A 15,451-nucleotide genomic window follows, 5' to 3' on the forward strand; every position below is an offset into this window, starting at 1 on the left:
TTAATGCAGTGCCCCACAATATTGTTAATAATCTTTTACAATATTGTTCAAATATTCTTGCTATTAAAGAGATAAAATTTGATCAATACAACCAGTAACTAAACCTATTCATTAGACATATTTAGGCCGCAAAGTGTCTTTGCCAGTTATCATAAATGCAATCTTCTATAATTTAACTATAAATGAAAGGAAACAAGAAAGTTGATCATTTTCCAAACACAAAGAAAAAAGAAGGAAAGAATTAAAAGTAAGCTGTGCAAGATCAAGTAGTCGAAAATATTTAATTACAATTACAACTGTCAAATATGCAGTGTGAGAGTGGACTACAATGCAGCTTTCTGGTACATAAGTTACACTTTATTTGCATTCAAAGACAAGCCTAAACAAGGTTAAATTTTAGCCTTCATATTTTTTAAAAAACCCAGTACAGAATAAACAGTGACAGAAAGATACAGGGAAAAGAACGGAGCACATTCAAGAGGGGTCAACAGAAACACACTTTAAGGTCATCTAAGACACTTTTTTCAACTTTAATGGATTATTTAAAGATTCCAGCAAACATACATTATTTAAATTTCATAGCATCATGTACAGCTTATATAATTGATATGATAATAAGTGGAAGAATTAATCATGGTCTGTCCTTGCTCCCACATACAAACTCTGAAAATTTCATGAATTGGGCTGGTAAAAAAAAAAGAAGTAAAAAAATACTTACTAATACACTTTAAAGAAGCCACATCCATTTACAATGCAATAATAATAATTTATAATAGATAATAAAAAATTAAAGCAGAATGAAAAAATCCTTTTGTAATATTAAACCTAGGATATTCAAATGCATTAACATAAACAAATGGACTAAACAAAAATCCTGTCTTTAAATTAAATCTACACCAAACCTATCCTTAACATAAAGACTGGCATACTCTTTAAATTTTATTCTTTTATTTAGCCATGAGAAAGATTTAAAGATTTTTTAAAGGTTTAAGATACATGTGAAATTACATATTTTTCCTGGCTTGACAATTCAAAGAGGGCAGAGATTGGACAAATCACATTGTAATAAACTAAAAGTTATATCACTAAAATATAATTATTATTATTAAAACATACATAAATATTAAAAGTATTTCATTACTAGGCAACATATGAATTCCCCAACAGTGGGATGATATACTGTATATACATGTAACTTATTTTGCTAGATAATTAAACAAGTGCAAAAAAGTAGGTCAGTAATTGCAAAGAGCAGATTACCATTTCTATACCCAGTTCCATTTATTAATGTTTTCCTATTATTTCCCACTAGAGAAAATAGTGAAAAATAACATGCTACCGGGAAATTAATCTATTAATCAAGATTTTTACATACAGTAGGAGCTCTTTAGTGTCTGCCATCACCACTAATTTCCTTTACTGGTTCTTTTAATAAAATTCGTAGATTCCCTATAAGGTGTCCGCTCCTATGAGGGTGTTTTCATTATGAACCTTAAATTACCATCAACACACATACACATACACACAACCCAGCAGTACCCCATATAAGCAGCCAGATTATAGCAGCTGATGCAGATAGCAGATGATTATAGCAGCAATGATTTTTTGTTGTTGTTGCTGGAAATAGGTACAGAATATGTACAAATTATCCAAATACAAATATAGGTAATTTTTTTTAAATAAAAATAAAATAAAAAGCATAATGTGCATCAATTACATCATGTACGGTACTTTAAAGTAAAACAAACAAGTCATCTAACTAAAAACATTTATAGTGCAGTAGCAACCAAGAAAAAAGTATACACAATTACAACCATTCAGTGTGACAGTTACACTGACAATATTTATTAAAGAGCATGTTAGACTTTACAAACATAATTCTCATACCTTATTCATGAGTTTTAGATGTTGATTACAGAGTACTGCATCAGTAATGTGGCAGAATAATTTAACCTAAAACATTAGCATGCCTGTCAGTCCATATTTTTAATGTTGTATTTTTTATTATTATGATTATAAGTGTTATGATGATGATGATGATGATGATTATTATTATTATTATTATTATTAATAATAATAATAATAATAATAATAATGTAATTAATACTAATAATAATCATACTGTATACTGTATACATGCATTTTTTAGTTTTAATTGAAGCAAGAATATTACAAACTGATAGAATGTTTTGTGCATGTTTTTGGTTTATGTTTGTATATTCCTTCTGTGTCACACACAAAAAGAGAGATATTAATTTTTATTCAATTAGTTTTGATCACATTCTGCTTTTTTAAGCCCACAATTATTTTCATTTAGATGAACCACATTAGGATATCTGTAGGATACTGTTTATAATGTAAAAGAGCCAGCATATGTATTAAAAAAGAAACAAAGCACAGTGTAACATCATAAGCACCAACAGCAAGTCAAATGGTCATATATTTCATTGTCCATTGTTATAAGAAAAGAAACTGGTGTTGTTTACGAATTGTGTGTGAATTAGGCCATTTCATATAATACACTTTTTTGCAAAGACTGAAATTTAGATTCATGGAGTCAGTGGCCACATTGTTCCATTTTTGGTTAGCGAGTCTCTTTTGTACTGCTGAGCATTCAGCCATAGTCCCATTTATTCAGTGCATTCTTCATCATTAAGCAGGTCTGGTAAGCAAGTCCAACTCTAATGCTTTCATTCTACAAGATTCATTTGGCTCTCAAACTGTCTGCGTTGTTTGTTGTATGTGTACAGCATTATCAGCTAATTGGCTTCCTCTGGGTTTGTTTGTGGTCTGATGAACAGACTGGCAGTAAAGAATCCTGTACCACCTACTGTAGTGAGAATAGCATGCTGAAAAAGATTCTGGGCTTACAGTGAACCAGTGAAGGGTACAATTGCTTATGAAATCTCCAGTCTAAAAAATGGATTTGGTTACCCAAGTAGTCACATACTATAAAATATCTAATAAATTTTACAACAATTTAAATAAAACATAGATGCAGTTGTTAACAGCATTGAAAATATGAAATGGCCTAATTCGTAAACAACACCAATTTCTTTTTTTATAACAATGGACAATAAAATATATGACCATTTGACTTGCTTTTGGTACTTATGATGTTACACTGTGCTTTGTTTCTTTTTTAATACATATGCTGGTTCTTTTACACTATAAACAGTATCCTACATTTCATGTGGTTCATCTTAATGAAAATAATTGTGGGCTTAAAAAAGCAGAATGTGATCAAAACAAATTGAATGAGAATTAATGTCTCTCTTTTTGTGTGTGACACACAAGGAATATATATTATTCTAAAATTAAATTAATCAAAATAAAATAAAATACTAATGGTAATAAAATGTACAGAACCCATAAAATCCCAAAGGCTGTGATTTTTTTATTATTATTATTATTTGTATTAATTTAGGTGCACAAGATATTTATATGCAAGTTTATGGGCATGCTAGGGGTTTGCATGAAAGCAGCTGGATTATTTGCATTTACATTGACATTTGTTGATTTACAAAATTAATATAGAACATGAAGGCCCTATTTCCTTATTTGCACAGTAAATTTGCTTTGTGTGAGCAGTGTGCACAAAATAATAACTTGTTGCATAAAATAAATAACTGGTGTGCATAAAATAATGCAAACTTATGCAAACAAGAAAAAAAACGTTTTTATAAAAAATAAAAAAAAAAGATTAAAAAAAAAGAATAAATCTTTAAGATAACTGACTTTTTTTTTTTTTTTTTTTTTTACAAATGCAGTTTTGAAATGATGATTTATTTAGTAAGGGAAAAAACTGTCCTACCTGGCCCTACTGTATGTAAAAAAAAAAAGGGGGGCAGCATCTTTGTCAGGTCTTTATGGCCGAAATATTTCCTATGGTGTCACATAAAAAAAATGAAGTAAATGTGCTAAATTATATAAACATACACTGTAAAAAAATGTATCTACTTCATATTAGAGACAAAATACTCTACTTTATATTATGTGCAAAAACATTAAATTTACAGAAACTGCTATTTGATATTTTGCAGAGAAACACTGTTATTTTATGTTTTTTTCCAAATGTATACGATTAAACACCTTTATTAAACTAACATGACTAGAAGTTTAGCAGATAAAAAAACGGTATATTACAGATTTCTTCTGAATTTATACAATTAAACAACTTAAAACAACAGCAGTATTATTAGTAGTAACAACAACAAGAAAAACATAGATTTTTTAGCATGGACTTTTTTTTTAATATATTTAATGACTATTTATTATTGTAATTTTACATAAAGTTGTACATAATTTACAAAAACAGAAAAAACATTGGTATTATTTTATTGTAAATAAATTAAATTAAATGTAAAAAATCAGTATTTAAATGATACTTAAAATAACAGTCAACCTGATAATTTACAGATAATGTTTGTAATTTTACAGAGATTTGTATGTCGTTTCTTTTTTTTTTTTTAAGAAAAAAATACTATAGACATTTAAATTTATTTTCTGTAAAATTAGGGCTTTTTTTTACAGTGTAGTTCTTTTACAATTCTTATTTTTAGATACTTTTTTTACACTTACTTTTACTTACTAAATATGAATTCATAAATAACAATATTTTCCCCATAAAACTTGTTGGACTTTTTCAATAAATGTCAGTCAAACTTGCTATAAACTTTAAGTGGTTAAGAATTATGAAAAATTAAGATAAGTGATAATTTTACTTCTCCTAATACAATACTAAGCTATTTCTTTATCTTAGATACTTTAAGATAAAAATACATTTTTGGTTATTTTATGCTTTTATGTGTGTCACTCAACACGACATTTTGTCACACTAATAAAGTGTGACAATATAAAATAATTATAAAAAGAATTCTTATATACAAAATGCACGTTCTGCAGGTAATTCAGCCACTGCATCCCGAGTTAGCATTTCTGGAGACTGTAGGTTGTGCATAGAGTAGAACTAAGCACCTTTTCTCTTGCCCTGTGTCATTTTCTTTTTATTCTCTCCACTTTTTGTGCAGTCAATGCTGCTTCATTCTAGGAAACAAGTTGAAATTGAAGGTTCCCACTCTCCTGTCAGCGTTTTTTTGGCTCTCCTGTTGATCCTTTTTTATAGTAAAGTTAAAATAGTAATAAAAATCAACATTGTCAATGACTATAATGTGTTTCATTGTGATAATCCTACAGTACAACAGTAATGTATAAAGAAAACGTTACAAAATAATTGTAGTATGTGCATGTTACTGAAACACTTCTAAACTCTTCTAGTGGGACCTGCTGTTTCATTCCAATACACATGATTGGTCAAACTATATTTATTAGGATATATATATATATATATATATATATATATATATATATATATATTGTAGCGTTTTTCACCGCTAAGAATGAGCTTGGAGAGACGAGTTAGCTTCCTTGCTGCCCAATGCAAATGGCTGGGAGTAATTTAATCAGCAACGGCACGAAACAGCAATAACAACACATTTAACATTAATAAAGACACACTTCTAACTCACACACACACCCTGGCCGAAGCCACTAACCCAAACACCTTTCCTCGACAGGGTGAACACCTAACAACCTCTCCTGCAAAGCATGATGGTTACTAGTGCAAAACCCTGCCCACGCCACACTGCCCCCACCCGAGCTGTGACCGTCCCTGGTCACGATGGTGAACTCAGTCCTGGAAGCGTGACGGTGGTCGGCGCTGGCGTTGTGAATGCCGGAGTCTTTTTTGCGGGGGAAGGAGGGCCGCTACCCTCTCCCTGAGGCGGACCAGTCTCCACAGAGTTCGAGGTCTCGCTGGCGTTGGGCTGGTAGGGCGTGAGGCGGTCCCGGTGGAGCACGACCACTCGCGACCGCTCCATCAACCTCACCCGGTAGACTACCTCAGAGAGCTGGGCGATTACCGTACAGGGGCCCACCCAGTGAGACATGAGCTTAGGCGAGAGCCCTCTTCTCCTTCTGGGGGAATACACCCAAACCTGCTCCCCAGTAGCAAAGTCTCGCCCTCGGCTGTGAGTGTCATACACGCGGCGCTGTTTAACACCGGCGAGTGTCTACGCGCCAACTGGTGGACACGGAACAGTTTTAAGGAACAAAAATAATCCAACCCAGGCTTCGTGGATAAATCAGACTGTGGAGGTGGCCCGAACACAAGGTCCACAGGCGTGCGCAACTCGCGACCGAACATTAACGCAGTTGGTGTCAGCTGAGAGGACTCCTGCACTGCTGTGCGATATGCCCACAGCACGAGAGGCAAATGTTCGTCCCAATCCTTCTGCCGGTCGCTGGTCAGCACGGCGAGTTGGGTGGTGAGCGTCCGATTGAACCGCTCCACGAGGCCGTCACTTTGTGGATGAAGGGGCGTGGTGCGGGTCTTTTTCACCCCGAGGCGCTCACACACCGTCGCAAACACCTCCGCCTCGCCCACGATCGCTGTGTAACTGCTCCGGGGCGCCAAATCGGCTGAACACCTAATCCACCAGCACTGGGGCGGCGGTGGAAGCGCACTGGTCAGGCACAGCAAACGCCTCCGGCCACTTGGTGAAGTAGTCCATGGCCACTAGCACATACCGGTTCCCGCGATCGGAAATGGGAAACGGCCCGAGAATGTCCACGCCCATACGCTCCATAGGTGCCCCCACCCGAAGGTCTTGCAGGGATGCTCGCGAGCGCTGGGTAGGGCCCTTCTTTGCCATGCAGACATCGCATCTGTGAACAAAGAGTTCACTATCCGTGTGTCAGCCTGGCCAGTAGAAACGAGCGCGCAACCGCCGCAGCGTTTTAGTGACTCCAAAGTGTCCCGTGCCCGCGTGCCCATGGACCATCCCCAACACACGTGCCCGCAGAGTCCACGGCACCAGCAGCTGAAAAGATTCGCCAGCGCCGCACGGCTGTTCCCAATGGCGGTAGAGTAAGCCCCCCCGCAACGCTAGTCGATTAAACTGCGAGTGGAGGGCTTTTTCCTCTTGTCCCAGGTGAGCAACCACAGCATAATCCGGTCTCTGGCCCGCGTTAACCCAACCTAGTACCCACTGCAGCGCCGGATCCTTCTCCTGCTCGGCAATGAGCTGATCACAGTCCATCTGCGGCACAGGCGGAATGACTACAGGTGATGATTTAGACGACGCAGTAACTCGGCTGCACGCCGGTGTAGCGAATAACAGGGCTCCCATAGAGAGAACAGTCAATGGATCACATTCCTGAACACCCTCTTCCAGCATGCATGGCACCATCCTGATAACCTTATCTGGTTTGCTATCTTAAGGGGGACGTCTGTAAAACTAAGAAACTCCACAAGGCCAGATGCTTTGAAGTAGACCCCAAAACTGAGGGTGTAAATCGGCGATCCGGTAAACAAAGAAGACAGCTTTACAGCTCCACCCCAAGCTGGGGAGGAAGAGGCCTCATCACACCTGGACAGTCTCTTGACCTCTGGAAGACATGCCTTTCCATGAACAAAGGCATACGGCATGGACACTATTTTAAACATCTTTAAAGTGTGCCAGTAGGGCAAAACGTATTTACATATATTTACTCAGTTCCTTTTATTCCTGTGTATATGTTTGATTAATCTGCATAACTTTAAAGGTGTAATCAGCATTTACAAACCTTTTTATTAGATAAAGGAAGGAATGAGTGGGTAAGATATGTAATGTTTGGTGTCAATCTCAAGCTGGCTTTATTTCAAGAATGTTGATAAACATGGGTAATTGGTAGCTTGAACAGAGCTCATGCAAAATTACTTCTTATAAAGTATTAAAAACTCCAACCGGATGGGTCACACGTGACAGCCGAAACACCTGGCTATTTTATGCACAGAAGGAGGAACCACGTGAGGCGTGGCTAAGCCCTGCAATCACATCCGATTGGAGGAATCACCTGTGGGACGGACTGACCCCCAAGGGACAAAAACCCTCAGGAAGTCCACAGTAAGAAAGAGAAGAAGAGAAGTTATCATCACAACTGCGACCTACAACATCTTCCAAGCAGCTCGGGCTTCGCCCTTGCGGGCGCTGCGCCGCCGCTGCTGGCGTCATCCGCTCTTCAAGAACTCTCAACGAGACTTCGTGCCAGAACTCCAAAGTCCCACAACGAAGGAAACCTCAGGAGAAGTTCCAGAGCGCAGCCATCGGTAACCAGGCAACCAACGCCTCACCGAAGGGCTTTCCTGACTGACGTCATCTCTACAACAGCACACCAACCAATCAGCAACGCCGTGATTCCCTTCGCTGGAGGCGAACCAAAGGATGAGAACGAAACATAACGCAAGTAAACAAACAATGCTGCATACCTTGCTGAAGTTGGTGCTCGTTTCATAACTAAACCGTAAGATTGAACCCAAGACTCTGCTCTTGTGACTTTCGTTGATCTAGTAACCAGTACTAGAATAACTTCATTCATTTTCGCTTGCCAAATTGTTTGTGTGTATGTGTGTGTGTGTGCACGTGCGTTCAAGTAGTGTAGTTTCATGTATCGTAGATTAGTCAAATAAATTCTCGTTTCTTTATAAAGTACTGTTGTCTTGGTCATGTATTTTAAAGTCTAAACATTTGCCCAGATCGTGTTACCTTGCTCATAAATTGCTAAATACTAGATTTTGTGTTATAGCTGTTGGCCATGTGATAACCAGAACTAGTAAGATACACTAAATTGTGCTAAACGCTGGACGGGTAGTCAATATAGTGTACGTTATAAATTTTGATTCAATTAATCAAATTAAACCGAATCGTTAAAGATTCGATACAACTCTGACCCAGAGCTAAAAATTACTTGTTAATGATGACGGATGCGTTGGCATTGTGTTCACATTAAAATGTCTATATTTATTGGTGGACAATGCAACCGTCATTCGTTGTCTTGATTATGTAAACCCTACGTATTAATGATGAAGAATGCCGGAAACTATTCATGGTCATTATTATGTTAAAACTCTACCTATACACAGTATTATGGTGGAGAATGCCGGCAGCTTTTCATTGTCATTATAACGTTAAAACGCTACATATATTATGGTGGAGAATGCGGGCATTGTTTGGCTTAAAAATTCATAAAACCAAGACCGTTCACTGTATCTCTTCTATTGTCCAGAAATAGATTAGAGGCGGAGAAACAGATTGTTGCGATACTGTATACGTCCTTGTCTCGCGGCACACCACTGAGTGAATGAATGAAATGCAACACGAACTTACTTTCGTGATTGGATGGTTCAAAACCACCTTTAGTATTGTACTTTAACAGCCACTATTTGTCCGACATTTAGTCATGGTTAATGGTTAAAGTAAACTTGTAAAGACGAAGAAATCTCTTTACATTTTAATACTATAAAGATCGCCTGTTGGAACGAAGAAATCTTCCTTCACCGCGATAAAGATTGATTGGAGCGATGTTCCTCCTATCATCTTTTAAAAGGCCTTCATAGCGAGCGCGAGATGCTTGTTCCATTTTCAAGCTCAGCTATATTTTTAAAGTAAACTGCAGCTTATAATATTAAACTTGTACTGTAAAGACAAAGAAATCTCTTTACATTTTAATATTATCAAAATCGCCTGTTGGAACGAAGAAATCTTCCTTCACCGCGATAGAGATTGACTGGAGCGATGTTCCTCCTATCATCTTTTAAAGGCCTTCATAGCGAGCGCGAGATGCTTGTTCCATTTTCAAGCTTAGCTATATGTTAAATTAAACTGCAGCTTATAATATTAAACTTGTACTGTAAAGACGAAGAAATCTCTTTACATTTTAATATTATCAAAATCGCCTGTTGGAACGAAGAAATCTTCCTTCACCGCGATAAAGATTGATTTGAGCGATGCTCCTCTTATCATCTTTTAAAGGCCTTATATTATCATAAAAACAGCGAAGAAACCCTGTTTTTATTTGTAAGTGTGTAGGCAGCGAAGAAACCCTGCCACGCATCTTTGTGCAGCTAATTTGCGCAAACCCTAAAGTCAAATTAGTGTGTAACAAACAGCGAAGAAACCCTGTTTGTAATTCTTAGTGTGTATGCAGCGAAGAAACCCTGCCACACACACCTTTGTGCAGCTAATTTGTCTCAATGGTGAATCTGCCTGTGCGATGTTCCATTTGCAAATTCACTCAAGTAAAATGTGCGGTTAAAAGCCACGTTTGTTTTTGTGTTTAATGTCGGTATGTTTGTCTGACAAAGGGCTGAGATACGCCGAGATCTCAGCAACATTGTTGTCTTAAATGTAGTAACAACTAAGTTGTGTGCCCCACTCTAACGAGTGGAGTCGAGGTCGTGCAGCTATAAAGAGCTAACTAGTGTTGTTCGGGTTGTTCATTGTTAAATGCGCTGCCATTGTCACTGATCACCCATAACTGTTGAACTAGCACGCTCGTTTAAGTGTACGTAACCATAGCGACGTAACGCATTCCGCCCGCGCTATCTAATACCAGTTGTAAACAAAGTCTAGCATGAGCTACATCAGTTAGCAAACCTAGCGCGTTTACCAGGTAGCCTGTGTGCATGTAGCATCTGTGCTAGTAGCATTTAAGGCTAGCGGTTAGCACATAGCATCTTTCAGTTGTGAATGCACTGTTCGAAAGTTGTTAGTGACCTAACCTCGTTACACCCAACTTTAATTCACACCAGTGGGTCTTTTTCCTTTTTCTCTTCTGACCCCCTCTTTATTACTTTACCTATACGTAATGGATTAAGCAAAATTACTTTCATTGATTTTGATGACATCATGAAATGTTGATCATTGTCTAATTGTTTTAATCTAAAACTTAAATTCAATTTCATAAATTATTACAGATTCGGTGTTCATCGTACACTGTAACTGTAACTACTTATATGATTTTGATGATAAACATCTTTTAAAATTCATCATCGACTATCATTATTAGTTTGAAATTTTTTAAAATTAAGTAATAAATTAGAAGTCGTGTCTCTAATTTAATGATAGATGATCAATGGAGTTAATAACAAATTGCTCCTACCAATTCTAGTGCTAATTAATGCTCAATAATTAGCTATAATTCATAATTTGAAATTCAAATTTGAAAGTTCTCGCATTATCCACCAGGGCTTTTGTCACCCAGTTTTAACTAACTTGGTCAACCCTGTTAAGTGTCCTCACATTAGTAGGAAACCCCACACTTTCTTTTTCTCTTTAACTCAGTTTTTCTCCTGGTTTGACTACTACTGCTATTCTAGGATTGTACCTGTGAAAGTCACAAAAGCAGAGAATGGTAGAAACGTTACATATTGTTGAAGCGTGAATTCTTAAGTTTAAAAGCTCCCGACTCTCACCGTACCTTCCCTTTTCGTGCTGGGATCCTACCTCGCCAAGGTTAAAGCAGGTCAACTAGGAAACCGTCCATAAAATTTTGAAGACGTGTTTAAAAGTGTTTCAATCTGTGTATGGTTGTCAACCCTAATGCTGAGTTAACCAATACTGTCATTGTTATTGTTTCTTTCGCCTAGAGAAAATCTTAAATAACAATCACATACTGAGAAATCCCCACCTTGAAACCCCTTTTACTTAGGAGCACCCTTCCAAATCAAACTTAATAAAAACAAAAGGGGGAGGGAAAAACAAAATTTGGCATTAAACCTATTCTGCCACAGAAAGGCGCTTTGTTTTTCCTCAGCTTAACATTAGCTCTAACCTTTCCATACAAAAAAAAGGAACCTCCTCTTATAGCAAAGTAGAAAATTACCATTACTACTCTATCCCTTGCTCTGTGTTGTTGTTCTTTTCTGCATCGGTTCTCTAGCCATGCTAACTGTGTGTTCACTAGCTCTTCCCACAGAAACTCCCAGTTAGTAGCACGCCCACCAGAGGACCACAGTCACAGAGAACCACACTCGGCAGTAGCCCAAACTTACACATCTGTTTGCTGTGTTTGTTGTTTTTTCTATTTTGTTTCTTTCTCTCACATCTGTGTCAGTCGTGGTTCTAGAACCCCAGCAAAACATGTCTCGCACCACAGACCTGTCAGTCGCTGAAAAGATCTGAAGACATGGCCAAGTGTTGCAACCGACAGCTTCCTAACTAAGGCTGCCGAAACACTGAAGTACCAGACGCCAGACCAGCTAGACGACAACTTAACGAGCCGTATGAGACAAGACCCGAGTCAGTGCTACAGTCCGAATGAACTGTCCAACATCACCGGCTCCTTACGTCACACACTCATCGTCGCCCTCAAGCTGAGCAACAGGCACGCCGCCTATCTACAGCAGGAGCTGGCGTGTGCAACAACGCATCAAGCAACTGGAACTGGAAGCTCAGGAGCGACGGAAAGGGGGTGACGAGGTAGAGCAGGACAAAGTGGAAATCACCGTGCTGCAAGAAATTCTGGCAACTACAACACATGAAAGTGAACAAGGCAAGGCAAACCACGCTGATCTCCCCGACAGGCTGCAGTATGCAGAAAAGCTACTAGGAAAGGCCACGTCTGACCCCAGGGAGAAAAATGGCAGAATTAAAGCCCTCAAAACTCACCTGGACAAGCAAGGAACGAGATCAGCTACCTCATGCGACAGCTGGACCATAGCAAAGAAGAGTCCTACAGCGCCACTGAGGAACTCAAGCCCGCCTGTGAATGGTGCCACGATCCGTCAAGGTAACGGCGTGCACGCATCTTACCCCTGTTGAGCAGGACCAGGTCCCCTGTTCTTGGACCGATACGTAGTGGAAGAAGTGACGGGCGGGGCGACGCATCCCCCAGCTCCCTCCAAAGAACCCTACCTCATGGCAGAACACCGGGAACCTGCTCCCTCCAGCCACAGAGCATCGCACGGCGCAGACCTTGACCACTCGCCAGGCACCTTGATAAATTTATGCCACATCGGCCAGGCAGCCAGGATTTCCATATTTATGTATGAAAAGTGATCTCCATCTAGGAAAGAGACTCCACATCACTGACCAAGGTAAACTCTGGCTTCAAACAACATCCAGCCCTAAAGGGTGCAGCTACCAAAGTGTGCAGCTACCTAAAGTTTGCAGCTCACCCAAAGACTGACTACCATCTGCTCCGGGAAGCTCTCATCAAAGAATTTGCTGACCTTAAATCAGAACAATGATTCGACAAAGAAACTAGTCAAAAGTCTAAGCTAATCCAGCTCAAGCCCAAGCCACAAATGAGCTGAAGACATCACCAATGTCAAGACTTTTAAGAACTGATGAGAAGGATGATTAAAGAGTTGTTCCAAACTGAAAAGGGGGGAAGAACAGACCACTGACACAGATCAACTGTCGTATACCTTTCACCACAGTAACATACTTTGGTCCTTCTAGGAAGGTACATACAGATATTTTATTCACTTTTGTAAACAAACACCTAATCACCCTCCTCTGTCTGCACTGCTAGGCCCAACCTCTGGTAGAGAGGAGTTGCTCCACACATGCGACACTAGTTTAGTTTCCTCAATCTATTTGTGTCCTTGTGGCCCTTTCTCTTTGTGTTTGTCTATTTTTTTTTCCCCTGCGTTTTCTCTTTCTTTGATCAGGGAATTATCTTAACCAAGCTTGAGTACAGCTCCCAAAAATTAGGTTGACTCTTTCCACCCAAAGTGAAAGTAAATTGTTGTCAGCCAATCGAAACAACCCGATTTGGGATAAAGCCTAGCCAAAAGCACCCCATGTCGTTTTAAGTGTTCGTAACCAGACCATACGAGGTAACTAGGTTATGCACCATGATTCAGTTGGTTATGGAGGTGTTGTTTGTGTCTTGTGTGTGCCTGTTCTCTCTCTCTATTTTTCTACTTCCAGTGCCCGCTGATGTTCACGAATGGAACTTCACCGAGCAAAAAGGGGGATATGTAGCGAATAACAGGGCTCCCATAGAGAGAACAGTCAATGGATCACATTCCTGAACACCCTCTTCCAGCATGCATGGCACCATCCTGATAACCTTATCTGGTTTGCTATCTTAAGGGGGACGTCTGTAAAACTAAGAAACTCCACAAGGCCAGATGCTTTGAAGTAGACCCCAAAACTGAGGGTGTAAATCGGCGATCCGGTAAACAAAGAAGACAGCTTTACAGCTCCACCCCAAGCTGGGGAGGAAGAGGCCTCATCACACCTGGACAGTCTCTTGACCTCTGGAAGACATGCCTTTCCATGAACAAAGGCATACGGCATGGACACTATTTTAAACATCTTTAAAGTGTGCCAGTAGGGCAAAACGTATTTACATATATTTACTCAGTTCCTTTTATTCCTGTGTATATGTTTGATTAATCTGCATAACTTTAAAGGTGTAATCAGCATTTACAAACCTTTTTATTAGATAAAGGAAGGAATGAGTGGGTAAGATATGTAATGTTTGGTGTCAATCTCAAGCTGGCTTTATTTCAAGAATGTTGATAAACATGGGTAATTGGTAGCTTGAACAGAGCTCATGCAAAATTACTTCTTATAAAGTATTAAAAACTCCAACCGGATGGGTCACACGTGACAGCCGAAACACCTGGCTATTTTATGCACAGAAGGAGGAACCACGTGAGGCGTGGCTAAGCCCTGCAATCACATCCGATTGGAGGAATCACCTGTGGGACGGACTGACCCCCAAGGGACAAAAACCCTCAGGAAGTCCACAGTAAGAAAGAGAAGAAGAGAAGTTATCATCACAACTGCGACCTACAACATCTTCCAAGCAGCTCGGGCTTCGCCCTTGCGGGCGCTGCGCCGCCGCTGCTGGCGTCATCCGCTCTTCAAGAACTCTCAACGAGACTTCGTGCCAGAACTCCAAAGTCCCACAACGAAGGAAACCTCAGGAGAAGTTCCAGAGCGCAGCCATCGGTAACCAGGCAACCAACGCCTCACCGAAGGGCTTTCCTGACTGACGTCATCTCTACAACAGCACACCAACCAATCAGCAACGCCGTGATTCCCTTCGCTGGAGGCGAACCAAAGGATGAGAACGAAACATAACGCAAGTAAACAAACAATGCTGCATACCTTGCTGAAGTTGGTGCTCGTTTCATAACTAAACCGTAAGATTGAACCCAAGACTCTGCTCTTGTGACTTTCGTTGATCTAGTAACCAGTACTAGAATAACTTCATTCATTTTCGCTTGCCAAATTGTTTGTGTGTATGTGTGTGTGTGTGCACGTGCGTTCAAGTAGTGTAGTTTCATGTATCGTAGATTAGTCAAATAAATTCTCGTTTCTTTATAAAGTACTGTTGTCTTGGTCATGTATTTTAAAGTCTAAACATTTGCCCAGATCGTGTTACCTTGCTCATAAATTGCTAAATACTAGATTTTGTGTTATAGCTGTTGGCCATGTGATAACCAGAACTAGTAAGATACACTAAATTGTGCTAAACGCTGGACGGGTAGTCAATATAGTGTACGTTATAAATTTTGATTCAATTAATCAAATTAAACCGAATCGTTAAAGATTCGATACAACTCTGACCCAGAGCTAAAAATTACTTGTTAATGATGACGGATGCGTTG

Source organism: Clarias gariepinus, chromosome 4, assembly GCF_024256425.1.
Source record: "Clarias gariepinus isolate MV-2021 ecotype Netherlands chromosome 4, CGAR_prim_01v2, whole genome shotgun sequence".
Taxonomy (NCBI): domain Eukaryota; kingdom Metazoa; phylum Chordata; class Actinopteri; order Siluriformes; family Clariidae; genus Clarias; species Clarias gariepinus.